We start from the raw sequence: 16,102 nt of genomic DNA, 5'->3' as shown, positions 1-16,102 counted from the left end.
TTCATTTGTAATCCATGTTTGGACCATTTTCTATGTTAAAACACACAAGAGCAACTATTTGCACGCTAACATGCTTTGGTGATGCAAATATAGAGTCAAGGGACAAAAATTAGGGAAGTACTATTGACACTACCAGAAGTGTTATTTAAACTTTCATTTTATTCCAAAATCATTTTTTTTATGAAAACACGATTTCATGATACAAGTATATAATAGAATTGTGTCTCCATTACACACATTAGTGGTGAAAATTAAATGATACAACAGAAACACAATTTTGCTTTAAATTTATACAACAAAATCGTGTTTTCGTTGTGTTTATTCATCCTTATATTAAAAATATTGGTTTGGCTAGAAGAAGTTTGAGCATATTTAAGAGACACTAATACATAAGTATAAAAAAGTTTCTTTCCATTTGCATGCCAAATGAATATAGGTATTCATGGTCCAGGAAAGAGGTTATGCCATATCAAAGATTAAAAAGATATATTTGACTTGAAAAATTATTTTTTTTAATAATATAAAAATATCACTTTATTTCTTATTTATTTAATATTTTTAAAACTTCATATAAATTCAAATGATAAAATGATGTTTTATTATTTTTAGTATTTATTACGCAATTTTTAAAAATAAAAATAAGATGAAAGTAGTATAATATTTTTTAAAAATTTGAATAAAATTCAAATTAAAAATATTTTCTTTAACTAAACATAATGTTAGCATTTAATTTGTAAGTGTCACTAGAGACGCATATATGCACTAGGTCTGTACTTAGATTCCCAATGTCTATCTCTATTACTACATATATAGGGAGAAAAAATATATTAGAAGGATTTTGTGGTTTCATTATCGTGAAACAAGCTTTACTTGATTGATAAAAGTATAAACCTTACTATATATACGAAGGATGCATGGTGATGGAACCATCACGTGTCAATGACGTGAGAATGGCAATGTGTATTATTATTCCCATATATGTCACACTTAGTTTGAACACTTTGAACAGTGAAGAAAGTAAAAGCCTAAAGCAAGGTGAAGTAGAAGAGTTAGTGGATATGGCAGAGTGCAGGGACTAGAGAGAGCATTGTCCACTCCACACTCTCTGATCATAACATAACATGGACAGCATAAAGAAACATGATAGCCCTTTGAGTCTTAATTTGACCGTGATCAGGGTTATCCGTTCCCTCTCTATCTACACTTTTTTTTCCTAGTCAAACAAGGGTCAAATGTTAGAGTTCCCATGAGTTTGGGGATTATAACTTGGTTTCAAGGGTTACTAATTAGGACCAAACCCATATGAGAAAAAGAAATAGTCATGGTTTTTAAAATATGATCCCGGTGATAAATTAATTTTTAAAAAATAAAAAATATAAATTTAGTTGTTAAATAGATAAAAAGTATGATAAATTAATCATGTTGTTAATTTGTGAGACTATTTTATTATTAAATTATAATATTCAATAATCAATTTGATAATAAGTTATATTTTTTTATGATTAAATTGATACTAAATTATAAAATTTAGGAATTATTTTCTCATTAAATGATCTGTTAAATTAATTTATTATATTTTTTACATATTGTACATTTAATTTTTTTTACATATTTAGAAACTACGTTTAATTTTTTTTATCTTTACAGGACAAATGCACCTCACACTTTCATTTGACTATTTATCAAAACAAAAAAATACAAATAAAAAAAAAAAAAAAGCTGTTGAGAATTGTAACAAAAATTTGTTGGGGATATACGAAATAAGAAAGTGACCAATACCTTTTTCTCTCTAGTCAAGTCCCAGCCTAAAGATGTATATGTAATGTATCTATCTATATATAGTGATCCCTATATCCTAGCCCTCCCTTTTCTCTCTCCCTTGCTTTCTTCAAGTGGTCAAGTAGAATCCTTTACCTGACAAAAAAAGCCCCTTTTGGTTTCCATTGGTTTACAAATAAATAAAAACTCAAAAGAATTATATATATGTAGTTATGTACCTTGCTCCTTTGCGTGCATGTGTGCTATACATAATTACATTATATACTCATGTATTTGAGCATAGCATGTGCCATGCATGCATGCGCCCCTGCCGCAGGCTTGAACTAAAATATACTATAAGACATGGTGTGCAAAATGGATGGTAATGCTTTTGAAGTTCTAAAACGATGAAAGAGAAAGTTTGTTTGTCTCAGAAAATGAGCACCATTTTGTTTCAGTGAAAGGGAAGTGCACCAATCTGGAATGAGGAGGATATGATAATTTGGGTTCCCAAACAGCGCATGGGACAGACAGACATACCCTGAAACAGTGAAACTGAGTGACAGTGTGGAAACACAAGGTGAGACAAAAGCACCGCCAGATCCCAACACCGATATTACATTGCACACACTACCCTTGAAATTGCTTTATGGTGCAATAAAATTAACGTACTCATTAACAAAAGAGATGTGGAAAAGACACACACATCATTTATTTAATTCAGAAAAAGTGGGTATTAGGTTCCTAAAAATAAGAGGGGCATGGACATGGGCATTGGGTGTTGAAGCCCTCTCTCTCACTCTCTCAGGATTATTATAGGAATGGAACTTGTTCTCTGCTCAGTTTCTTGGGTGCTGGTGTTGCATGCTGTTGCTGTTCAAAGTGAAAACGACAAACACAAAGTGCAAACACGCATAATATATATATATATATATATATATATATATATATATATATATATATATTTCATACTCTCAATACTATATGGTATACACTTTGAACAAATAATAAATATGAAAAGTGATAAAAAAAAAAAGAAGTGAGTATAAAATAATATATTATTATGAGTATTTTTTATAAATTTTTTGCCACATTATTAATTATCTTTTTAATTGTTGGGAATTGTTTTTATAATTTTTCCTGTTTTTTATATGTATCCTTTTCAAAAGACTTTGACATGAGGGATTGTCAGATGTTAAATGTAGATTTTTTTAATGGATATTTGAATATTGATATTTGCCATGAGATATATTAGTCCCTTCCACTCGTATTTTGGTGAAAAAAGATTAATTTACAAGATATTAAATATTAATTATGATTTTCAAATTTTGATTATGTGTGTTTTTGGAAGAAGTAAATAAATGAAAAAGAAGGATATATAAAAAAAATGAAATGGGGAATGAGAAAAAGCAGTCAATGTTATGCTAACGTCAGCTGGTAAGGAAAGTTGAGGAACAAAAGCTGAGAAAAGCCGTCATGTCTCTTGCTTTAACGGCTCAACCAGAGGATAGTGTTTGCGAACTAGGGTTTGATTTGGTCCTACTTTTTCCCTAGTCTTGAAAACAAAAGGTTGGCTTTGCGTCAGATTTTGCTTCTCACAAATCATCGCCATGACGACACCATTATTTTTCTACGTATGGGCGTGTCTTTTTCTTTGGGTTTCTGTCTCTTTCTTTGTGGGTATGTTGTTATGTACGTGTGTGTGTGAGAGAGAGAGAGAGAATGAAACATAGCAAATGTGCTAATTAAGTGAGGTTTTGTTGAGGGCGTGCTGTGATTGTGTCAAGTGTGCAAAACCCTGTCTGCCGGGTATATAGTATATCACAAATCCAAAACAATTAAAAAAGTATATAAAAATTGAATGATCAAATCAAAGTGGCTAAGGAGACATATAGACAAGGCAACATCCTAATTAGTCTACGTTTAGGAACATTGTGATGTTGCTCTCTTTCTTCTTCTTCTTAAAGGGTGGGTCCTCGATGCCTCAGTCTGCATCAACTATTTCCATGGATAACCTACGAGATGGATCATCTTCATTGTCAACCAGTTAGCTCCACTCACTATGTTATACTTATATCCATACACAAAGTATAATACTCCATTATTGTGTTTTTCTATTCACTTTTTTTTAAAAGAAAAGTTCATTTTTATTTAATTGTTTAATTAGAAGTTTAAAATAATATCAATTAATTAGATGTCATGTGGTTAGTCTTATAAGTGTGCTATGTGTGACACTTTGATGTGTTATCACATAACACCTCCATATGGTGTCACGATGCCATGTTGCTACCATATATCGTTTTTTAAAATAGTGGAGGGACCAAAAGTTATTTACCCTTGATTATTTGTATCTCACTTTCATCCCTATTTTTCTTTTTATCCCTCTCTCTCCTTGTCCTGCTCCTACCACAATATTTATATCATTTTCTTTTTTATCTTTTATTTTTTCTCTCTTGTTTTGACCTACACACTTAAAAAATAATGTGGGGTATATTTATTAACAAGTTAAATATGTTTTAGTTCCTATAAAATGAATGTGCTTTAATTTTGGTTTTCATAAATTTTTTCTTTGTTTACATCACTCCAAAATTTAAAATTGTTTTTTTTAATCCCAATAACTAGTTTCTATAAAATATTTTTCTCTTATCAACATCGCCCTCCAAAATTTAAAATTAGTTTAGGGATCTAGAAGTTTTTTTTTGGAGCATATCACATGTTGACATTTGTATCATATATATAGACACTAGTGGTGTTATCTAGGATAGACTGTTAAACACAAACAAAAAAATAAGTGTTACATAATAACAAGGACTGCAAATAATTTTAACTTTTTCAGAGATGAAAACCAAAAAATAAAAATTATAAGTACTAAATCAAAACTTGTTAATATTAAAGAAACTGAAAATATTTAAACCTTTAATAATTTCTAAAAAAATATTGAAGGGAAAAAAATACAATCTTTATAGAAAATATAATCATAAATCAAGTTGATCAAACATAATATGTCATTTCCTTGATAAAAAAATACGTATATAATATAGTGTTAGTCAAAGTCGAGGGATGAAATTTTAATCGAGAAATGTTATTTATATAAATTTTATATAATATTCCATACAAAAGGAAAGAGAAATAGACAAAAATGATAAAAAAAAATATTGTATGATTCTTTTACAAGAAAATTATTAAGAAATATTCTGAAAAAGAATTATATAAATAAATATTATTTAAATGAATTTAACTAACAAAATTTATGCACCAAAAACTTTATATGTACCAAAAACCTAGCACAATTTGATACTAACATTATAGTATTTCGAGTATAATTAAACTTAATTTTTTTTTAATATTACTTGAATTTAAATCTTGTAGAAATCAGTAAAACGAAAAGTAATTATAAGTAAAATTAATAAATATCTTACATCTATTATTACACAATAAAACAAGAATAACAAAATATAGGAAAGCGAGGTAAGATTAGTTGTTAATGTGATAATATATTCAATCATTCGTGGGAAGTGAAGTGAAGGTGTGGCCTTGCACTGAGCTTCAAGTCACTTCAAATAAAGCCCTCAAATCAGAACACGAAACGAAGTGCATCCAATCTTCTGTTTATGCGCCGCGAGATTCTGTACTTTCCACATTCACTTCACATTTATCACTCCCACGCGTGTCTCCCAGTTCTCACTGCACTCCTTTCGATTTGCAAAATAATTTTAAAAAAAAATACTTACACTTCTATTTCTTTTATATTTTATTACAATAATAAAAATATTTTTTTTTATTTATGTTTTTAAAAAATAAAGTAATATCTTTATAGTTATTAATAGGATTAAAGTATTAACTAAAATTTCCTGAAATTAACAAAAAGATAAAAAAAGTAGTTTTTCAAGTTATTATTTCAACTTGTCTTTTGTTTGTGGATCAAGGTTAGGGTATATGAGTGAAACAATTTGAGCACCATGTCAAAGTATCATTTTGTGACGATGATGACTTAAAAGTAAAACACATAGTGACAAATGTAGACGGGGCACGAAAGTGGTTGAGGAGGTGCTCAAGTTGTAGGTGCTTGCGGAGTTGGAAGATGAACCACCATGTATCGGAATAATGGAATAGACCATGTTTGTGCCACAGATTTCATAATGATCCAACTATGTTGCGATGGTCAGAAGATGAACAACTTCAACCACGTTACAGTGATTCCACAGTGGGAGCAAAGTTATTAGCAAAGAGATTACAAAAAGTGCTTAGTGCAGTCATTGATGAGAGATTAAATGCATTCCTTGTAGGTTGATATCTTTTGCATAGGGCCATCATAGCTAATGAAATGGTTGATAAGGCTAAGAGGAAGAGGAAGGAATGTTTGTTGTTTAGAGTGGATTTTGAGAAGGCATACGATTTTGTATGTTGAAAATTTCTTTATTACTTGCTGAGTAGATTGGGATTTGATGAAAAATGGATCAAATGGATTGAAGGGTGTCTTATTTCTAGATTGATTTCTATCCTTGTAAATGGAAGCCCAACTAAGAAATTCAAGTTGAAAAAAGGGGTTAAGACAAGGTGACCCCTTGTCACCTTTGCTTTTCACCATTGTGGAGGAGGGTCTAAGTGGGTTGGTGAGGGAAGCTTCTTCAAAAAACATGTTCACAAGATATAAGGTGGGGAGTGAGAAAGTTGAGGTGAATTCGTTGCAATATGTAGATGATACAATCTTTGTGGGGAAAATGACTCTAAAAAATGTTGTCATGTTAAAAAGAATTTAGAGATGTTTTGAACTTGTATCCAGATTGAAAGTTATCTTTCATAAAAGTAGGTTTGGGGGCATTGGTATAGAGAGGGCAATAATTGAAAGATATGCAAGGTACTTGAATTGTAGAATTTTACAAATCTCCTTTGTCTATTTGGGAATTCCAATTGGTAAGTTCTCCAAGAAGCATGCAATTTGAAAGCATAAACACCTTTCTTTTGTTGGAAGACTTTGCTTGGTAAATCTGGTACTTACTTCATTCCTTATCTTCTTCCCATTTTTTTCAAAATTCCATTGGGGGGCTAGGAAATTGCATAGCATTCAAAGAAAATTCCTTTGGAAGGGGATAGGAAGGAGAAAATATCTTGGGTGAGTTGGGAAAATATTTGTAAACCTAAAGATCATGGTGCTTTGGGAATAAAATATATTATTTTGTTTAATGAGTCTCTTGTTGCAAAGTGGAGATGGAGCTTGTTTCATCAAAGAGAGTTGTTATGGGTCTGGGTGCTGGAGTCCAAATACAAAGGATGGATAGGCTTATGCGAATGGGAGGTTAAGGCATGTGAGTCCAATTGGTGGAGGGATGTTAAGCTCGTGTATGGAAGGGACCAACCTAATTGGTTTGATAGTTTGGTGAAGTGGAATATTGGGGAGAGAAGACATACAAGATTTTGGGAGAATACACGGTTAAGGGATAAGTGCCTCAAAGTTAAATTTGTTAGATAGTTCTTAAATTGCGATCAAAAGGGTGAGCCCATAAAAAATATGGGAAGGTGGCATCAAGGAAGGTGGTGTTGGGAATTTAAATAGAGGGGGGGAGTGGTTTGAGTGGGAAAGAAGGTTAATGGAGGAACTTCATGATTTGGTGAACAACACAACCATTAGTGGTCAAGGAGAAAATTCTTGGATTTGGCTTGAGGACCAATGTTCTAAGTTCTCAGATAAATCCGCCTATGTGGCATTGCACAAGATGAGGATTGGGAGCCAACATATTGATATTTTAAAAAAATTCTAGAGAACTAAAATCCCAAAAAAATGGGATTCTTTACCTGGTGAGTCTTGCATAATAGACTTCCATCAAAATAAAACCTCCAAAAAAGAAATATTATTCAGGATGATGAATATTTAATTTGCCTATTATGTTCTGAGGAACTCGAAAGTGTAGCACATTTGTTCTTCTCGTGTAGGGAAGCCCACCAATTGTGGATGCGATGGTATTCTTTCTGTGGAATCAGCATCGTGCTACCCTAGGATCCATAGGACCATTTCTGGCAACATGATCAAAGAGTATTGAGATATATGATGTGTTGGTGGCAAGTGAGATGGTGTGTAATTCAGTGGACAATTTGGAACAAGAGAAACAACATCATCTTTGAAGAAACAACATATAACAGGGATAAGGTGTAGAACAATTTTTGTTTGTGTTATGGTCTTGGCTGAAGGTGTAACATCCCTGATTATCGACTTCTCGACGACTCACACTCTACGGTACTTCACACTGTGACATTTCACTCAGCATCCTTATTAGTTAGAACCCTCCATCGGTTAGAACGTTCCATAGGTAGCCCTTTCTGAGACCTTGACAATCTACTTTGGTTGCTTTCAAGATCAATGATTGTCCCCACAAACTAACACAAGACTTTTCAGTGTGTTTTATCATCACTCACACGCTTTCTGGAAAACTTCCCTGAAGGTCACCTATCACATAACTACTCCAAGCCAAACACGCTTAACTATGAAGTTCTTAAGTGATGGGCTACCAAAAAGTAGATTCATCTTATTGGTATAGGTAGTACCAATTAGGATTGTTCGTGGGTCGGTTCAGGCCAATTTTAACCAAATTTAGAACCTAACCCAATCAAATTTGATCGGTTTGATTTACACAAATTTCTTTTGAAACCCAACCCAATCCATTCATAAATGGTTTGGTTCGATTCAAACCAACGGGTTACCCATTTAAATTTGATCTTTTTTTTCTTAGAACTACTATTTTATATCATAATTCATCCAAATATCCAATACAATTAACACAATATTATCAAATGTTTGAAAGTAGTAAAATTGATTCATTTAATACCATCAACATAATATTCTAAAATTGACTAATACAAATTAAAATAAAATATTCTTCAATGAAATTTACTATAATAGTCTGAATCACAACTATTTCCTACAAATTAATTTATTGCAATAAATTTTGTTGTAACCAAATTTACTACAACCAGATTTGCTGAAACAAATGAACAAAATATGATCCATTAATATTATAAACAAGACAAAAAAAAATGAAAAAACGGTGAAACAAACAACAATGTACATGAAAGTAATATCTTAAGAAGTTTCAACACTAGTAGTTCCAACACTTTCAATTCCAACACTTAGTTTCCAATATTAGCAATATTTAAAGCCAAATCAAACAACTCTAAATTTTTTATTGGTTTTGATGAGTTCAGTTCAATTTTGATTGGATCTATAAATTTAAACTCGTGACTCAACCCTTATCTAAACAGTTTTGATTGGTTTGGTTCGATTTTGACCCTAATACATAAATGACCTAACTAACTTAAACTGTTCGGATCGGTTTGGGTTAATTCGGGTTCGTGGGTGACTCGTACTCGTCAAAATCCCTAATACCAATTAATTCCTTTAAGTCATCCTCAACCGTACAATCCCCCTACCTACACAGCCTCTCGGATCCCTCTGTTTTTTGTGTGATTCATTGGGGTGTTACAAAAGGCAAATCATAACAACTTCGATATTTTGCCAGACGTAGATGATAAATTCAGCTGCGACACTGAACTTTATGGGACTGTGATTTATAATATATGGTGTCTATGTATGTAAGATGATGGTATATACTGGGCAATGTTGGTGGATCATATCTTATCCTATTGTTGGGTTTTTTGGGTTCCCTTCCTATGTGGAGTAAAAGCCCAAATGATAAGGCTCGTATATCTCACTTATTTAAGTGGAAAGAGGTCATATTAGAGAGAGATACAGTGAGAGAGATTCATTTGAGAGGGCAAAATAGTTACAAATCATTGAGAGAGAGAAAGAAGGAGAGGGAAAATCATTGTAATTTTCGCATACCCACTAGAAAGTATTTTTCATATTGCAACTGTTGATTCGTTCACCGTTGGATCAGGCTGATTTTTGGACAGCAGGTTTTACACACGTGATATTTCAAATTTTCTGGTTGGATCGGGAAAAAGATATCTATAAAGAGAGATAAGTGTTTCTCATTATCTGCTTTATATTTTGAGGTTTTAGCTTCTTGACTGTATTGTACCAATTAGGGGGTTTGTTTTGATTTGACTATTTGTAGTACGTTTTAGTGCACTTATTGGAGGTTCTCTTGTATTTTCATTGATTATAGTAGAGTTATTTCTTTGGTCTAGACGACCCGTGGTTTTTACCTTTGCATTAAGGGGTTTTCCACGTTAAATAAATTGTTATTGTGTTGGGATTGTTCCTATTAATAACTCTACCTGATTCGTGGGAGACATTCTGGGTCTCCATGATTAGTGCTACCCCCAATGGTATTGTTCCTTTGCAAATGACAAGGACTAGTGATCTTAATGAAGAGATGAGAAGAAAGACACAAGGTATTTCTTCTTAGTCAGAGGTGTTTGTTACTAAAAATAAGGGGAGAAGCCAGAAGAAGATGATGAAGGGTGATAGAGACGAGAGCAAAAGCAACTCTAGGTCTCGGTATAAGAATGTTGAGTGTCATTATTGTCACAAAATAGGACATATCCAGAGGAATTGTTTTCTATGGAAGAAGGAGAGTAAAGACAAGAAGGGTAAACAAAAAGAGAAGGATCATGATGATGACTGTGTGACTACTGCTACCAGTGATGATCTTGTTATTCTCCATGACCCTGATTCGCTTAATCTTGTATCTGATAAGAATATGTGGATAATTGATAGTGGTACTACATTGCATGTTACAGTCAGGAAGGAGTTCTTCACATCTTACACTCCAGGTGATTTTGGAGTCTTGAAGATGGGTAATGATGACGTGTCCAAGGTGATTGGTGTTGGTGATGTTTGTTTGCAAACCAACATGGGAATACAGTTGCTACTTAGAGGAGTGAAACATGCTCTAGATGTTCGCTTTAATTTGATCTCTGTGCAGGTACTTGATGATGCTGGTTATGATAACCACCATGGTTCTGGAAAGTGAAAACTCACCAAGGGTAACTTGGTTGTGGCCAAGGGGGAGAAAATTTCAAAGCTATATTGGGCAAAAGCTTTGGTTGCTAGAGATAGTGTGAATGTTATGGATATAAAGGCATCTTTGTGGCACCAAAGGCTTAGTCATATCAGTGAGAAGGGGATGAATTGTTTAGCCAAGAAGGATATACTTCTAGGATTGAAGAATGCAAATTTGGAGAAATGTTCTCGTTAAATAGTTGGTAAGCAGACCAAAGTATCCTTCAAGAAGCATCCTCCCTCCAGAAAATCTAAGTTGCTTGAATTGGTGCATTCAGATGTTTGTGGTCCTTTGAAGGTGAAATCCTTTAGTGGTGCTGATATGATGACTAAAGCATTACTAAGAGGGAAGTTTGAAGCTTGCTCTGAGATCGCCAGTTTGGTGGTCACCTCCACATAGTTGTGAGAGGGAGATTTGTTGGGTTTTTTGGGGTCCCTTCGCATGATACTTCAAATTGTCTGGTTGGATCGGGAAAAAGATATTTCTAGAGAGAGATAAGTGTTTTCCATTATCTGCTTTATATTTTGGGGTTTTATCTTTTTGTCTATATTGTACCAATTGGGGGTTTGTTTTGATTTGACTATTTGTTGGAGATTCTATTGTATCTTCATTGATTATAGTGGACTTATTTCTTTAGTCTAGACGACCCGTGATTTTTACCCTTGCATTAAGGGATTTTTCACGTTAAACAAATTGTGTCTCTGTTTTCATCTATTTTGTATTTTATATTTTATTGATGCTCCTCACAAGTTCTTGTAAATTTGAGAGAATTTATTTCCGCGCTTATTACTCTTTGATAGAGTTTATTATTGTGTTGGCCTATTTCCCCGTCACCTATGCAGGTCTTTCTGTGTAGCATAAGATTTGGTTGGTTTAATAAGTAGATTAATATCTGAGTGTTCATTGTGGTCAGGTTTTACAATATTTGGTGGATGTTTGGAACCATGGGGTGAGGATTTGGGTCATGATGTTGATCCTCAAGGTAGGATTCAGATGATTTTGTTGCATTGTGTTAGCATTTCTTTTGCATTTTATGATATATATTTTAATTGCTGATAAAAAAAAAGTGGATTTCGCATGGGATTTTCACCACAGATTTCATGGTGGTTCAAGTTTCATTTTTTTATTCATATTTGTTTCTTGAAGACTTGTATTTTACCTTCCTGTTGTTGATATAGTATTGATTCTCATATTTGCGAAAAAATTGAACAATATTTTCATAGTTCTATTTGTATGGGATTTTTCTGTGTTGTTTGCTTTTTCCGTTCTCTTTTTTTATTGTACTTCCCATTCTCTGCACGTTGTTGTTTCTATGGCTTTAACGATTTGGATTGAATGGTTTGGTTTTTAAGTTTTAATTACTCTTTTAATTTTAAGATGAAGGGGAGAATTTGATAAAGGTGGGTTTACATGTAGCAGAAGTTGAGTACATGGGTGGGGTTTGATTTTGTTGTATGGGTAGTTACATACGTATGCAGTAGAGAGTCAGTGGTTAATAGGAAAGAGGGAGGAGAGCTTGCCGGAGCAGGAAAGGATGAGGATGAGGATGAGGGGATGACAAAGAAGAGAGAGTCAAGGTCAAATAAAAATAAAAACAAGAAAAAATAACAAAAAAGAAAGAAAACTGAATCCTTTGTTTAAAATAAACGATTATAATAGACTTTGATATGGTGTTCAAATTATTTCACTTGTGCTTCTTTGTCTTGTATGTGCCAGAATGCATGCAAATGTTTAATTTCATTTTGCATTTGGTAGACGAAACAATTTTAATTTGTACTATTTTCAAAGGATTGTAGCATTTAATATTTGAATTATAGATGTGTAATAAGTTATACTTTGTTATTAATCAGCAATATATACAGTGACATTGAATTTTTAAATAATAATTAATAGTTTGCATCTGAATTAATGTTTATCAATTCAATTTTACTTGTACATTATTTTTTTATTAACAAAGACGTAACGAAAAAAATTAACTAAGAGATGCTTTTAAGCAGTGAATTTTTCTTACGTTTAAAAAGTATAAAAAAGAAAAGAAAAAAAACTTGCTGGCTTGCAAACAAGCAGACTTTTGTTGTGTGGATGCGAGTCAAAGTTTTACAAGTTTTTACAGACATCGGCATATTCACCTTTGCTTTGTTATTCTTAAAAGTAAGTATTTTCTATTTTATTTTTTAAAAAAATAAACCTAACTTAATATTCTCAAATTGTATATTAGTTTTAAATTTCCTTTCTTACACTCGTTTATTTAAAAAAAAAAAAACGTTTTTTCACTTATTATTTGCTTAAACGATATGGGATAGCGAAATTGATGACAGGTATGATAAGATTATAGAAGTATTTTATTTTAAAATAAAGAGAAAAGGAGAATTGACTATTATATCGATAATGAATAATCACAACAAAAAACATTTTCACAGTAAAAGAACATTTACAATATATTCCCCCGCCTAGAATGCTCACACGTCTTTACAGAACAAATTGAATTGGAAGGCACAAAGCAAGAATATTTGTTACTACTTTTATATTTTTTGGTCTTTTAAAACTGTTTTTTTTTTCTTAAGTAATTTTATGCTATTCAACAATTATTTTTCATCTTTTTTTACTGCAATTATTTTTCATCTAAAATCTATTAAATTCTAAAAATTATTTTTAAAACAAGTATTAACAAAAAATAGTTGAGAGATACTTTTTTCCACCTTTTTTCCTACTTTGTGGTCCTAACTTAAAAGATGCAGTTCATATGAAACGTGTTGCATGTAAAGAGACAGGCCAGTGGTATGAGATATTTGTTTTTTCTAAAACTAAAAAACAATTTTCAAAAATAGAAATCAAGCGCACTTTTACACATATATTATCATTTAACTAATTTGTTTATCAACAAATATTAAGAGAGAATTAAACACGTGATTTTTTCCTTCCATTTTTTTCACTCTTAAGCCTCTTTTCCAACCACCATATCAATCTTATTTCTCCTCGTTTAACCACTTTTAATTTTGTGTAATGTGATTCTATCTAAATCAAATATATGCCTTGCATCTCCCTAAAATATCTATGATCAAGCCTATATTGAGGACTTTGTTAATATTCACTACAAAGAATCCTTTGCAGTGAGGAATAGTATATCATCATGCTATTAAATGAATCCTTTGTAGTGATTGAATGATAAGCTATTAAAACTAGGAACATATTCAGCAACTGATGGCTGATGCTACATATGCTATCATGAGGAATAGTATATATCATCATGATTAGCCGAACGCGGATGCTAATCTTCATATTAATAGCCGCTATAATTTTTATTTTATATTTTATATATTTTTGTGGTTAGGCAATTGAGAAATGAGAAAGCACACAAAAATGAGTTTTTGGGAAGAAATAGCCGACACGCAATTGGGTTGTCGTGAGCAGACCAGAACAGTAACACCGGCTTTCTGCGGCCACATGTTCCTGTGTGCCATTACCTTCCCCAACAACCATTATCATTCACATTAATTCTCTCCTCTTCATCACATAACTAAATCTTCCACTTCCCAACATAAAACCTCGTTTTTTTTTTTTTACTTCATCACATGTTTCAATCACTTTTTTTAAAGAGTTTAAAATTTATACATATAGTATACTGAATTTTTACATAATCAAATCCATCACAGATTAATTATGTTAGAAATTACTAACATTTAATAGTCCGGATGAAATTTGATTCGAAATCTTTAATCAAGATCTTCAATTTGAGTTCTATAAATAAAAAATATAATTAAAAAATAAATTATATTAAAAATAGTTAATCAAATTTTACACTAATATTTTATGCTACCAAAGCATATTTTACTTTCTCATATCACCAAGTGTATAGGTTAATTGACATGAAATTATTATAGTTTAAACAAAATTTCAAGTTCAAGTTATAGACATATAGTTGGATTAAATATTTGAAAGAAAAATTTTATGACCTACAAGGATCTTATTAAGCTCAATTATTTTCACTAAATGATACATGTCATGAGTAAGAAAAAAATTTATAGTTTCTCATTTATTTAAACCCAAATATCTAATCATAAGTCAAAATCTTAGCACTATGTCGTTGTCACATTTGTGGCCTAACCCATTTTCTGTACATGAAAAATACCAATACCAAGATGAGGAATTTCTTATGAAATGTATTTTCTATCCTTTAATTGTAAAAGTGTAAAGACTAAATACTACCACCACATATGAATTAGTCGTACGTGATTATAATTAAAGCATTTGAAGTGAATTTAACGCAACGATACGAAACCTAGACAGAATAATTTTCAGTATTTATATTTGTATGATGTCATATCACCGTAAGAGAAGTTTCATTATATTTGTTAGGCCAATGATGGACCTAAAGTTTTGAAATGCTGTAGCATGAATTGGAACTCATTCTTTTCTATTTGTTTAACCTTTTTATGGTCATAAAAGAACAAAAGACCTGCGCCTTGGTGCAAAGAAGAAAGGAAGAAATGCAGAGAGAAAGAGAGAGATCAAGAGAAACATAAAAATAATTGCCCTACTCTGTTTTCATGTTGATGAGACGGTTCGTGTAAAGTTTTCCAGCTTATGCACTCCTTACCTTTAAGGGTTTTTTTTTTCTCACTCTTTTGCTTTGTTTGACCTGAAATGGTAAAATCTTGAGAGTAAAAGTAAGACACTATTATATTGATGAACCCTGCTTTTCATCCCCTTTCTCTCTGGGTAAAAAATTCCAAGAATCAACTCTCCTAAGTACTTAAACCTCACTTCCCCTTTTGAGTATGGGTCATATCAACTTGGAATGAATCCTTAGGCCCTTGATTAATTATTTCTTTTAAAACCATTAATTTACTTTTGACCATAAAGGTGAATTCTATTAAGTATTGTCAAGTTTTGCCAATAACTTAGGGCTAAAGAAACAAACAAAAAGGTAAAATAAAATAAAGTAAAAAAGTAATCCTATATTAATCTTATAACCTATATAGAAGTACATGCATATATGTTATGGCATTTCAATCCTTTCAAACTTTTCAGACACTAGAAAGGAGAGAGACTTGTACTAGCCATATCCTCTCTATATATTTTTTTTTCAGACACCAGGCTTTGTTGAGCATGACCACTCTACAACCTACACTCCCCTTGTTTAAAGGCTGACCCAAATGAAAGATTCATTGCAATTCATATTAATCTACTTTCACCTTTGCATATAGAAGCACACACGTCACACACTCATAATACTAATCTATGTGGAGAAAAGAAAAAATGACCAACAACAACAATCGAATAATATCATTATCTTTTTCTTCACCCATAATTCTCTCACTCACTCACTCGCATCCTTTTCATAATCCCTCTCAGTCTCACCCCAAAAAAACATGCCCATTGTG

The sequence above is a fragment of the Glycine max genome, chromosome 19 (genome assembly GCF_000004515.6).
Source record: "Glycine max cultivar Williams 82 chromosome 19, Glycine_max_v4.0, whole genome shotgun sequence".
Taxonomy (NCBI): Eukaryota; Viridiplantae; Streptophyta; class Magnoliopsida; order Fabales; family Fabaceae; genus Glycine; species Glycine max.
This window is presented reverse-complemented; position numbering follows the sequence as displayed.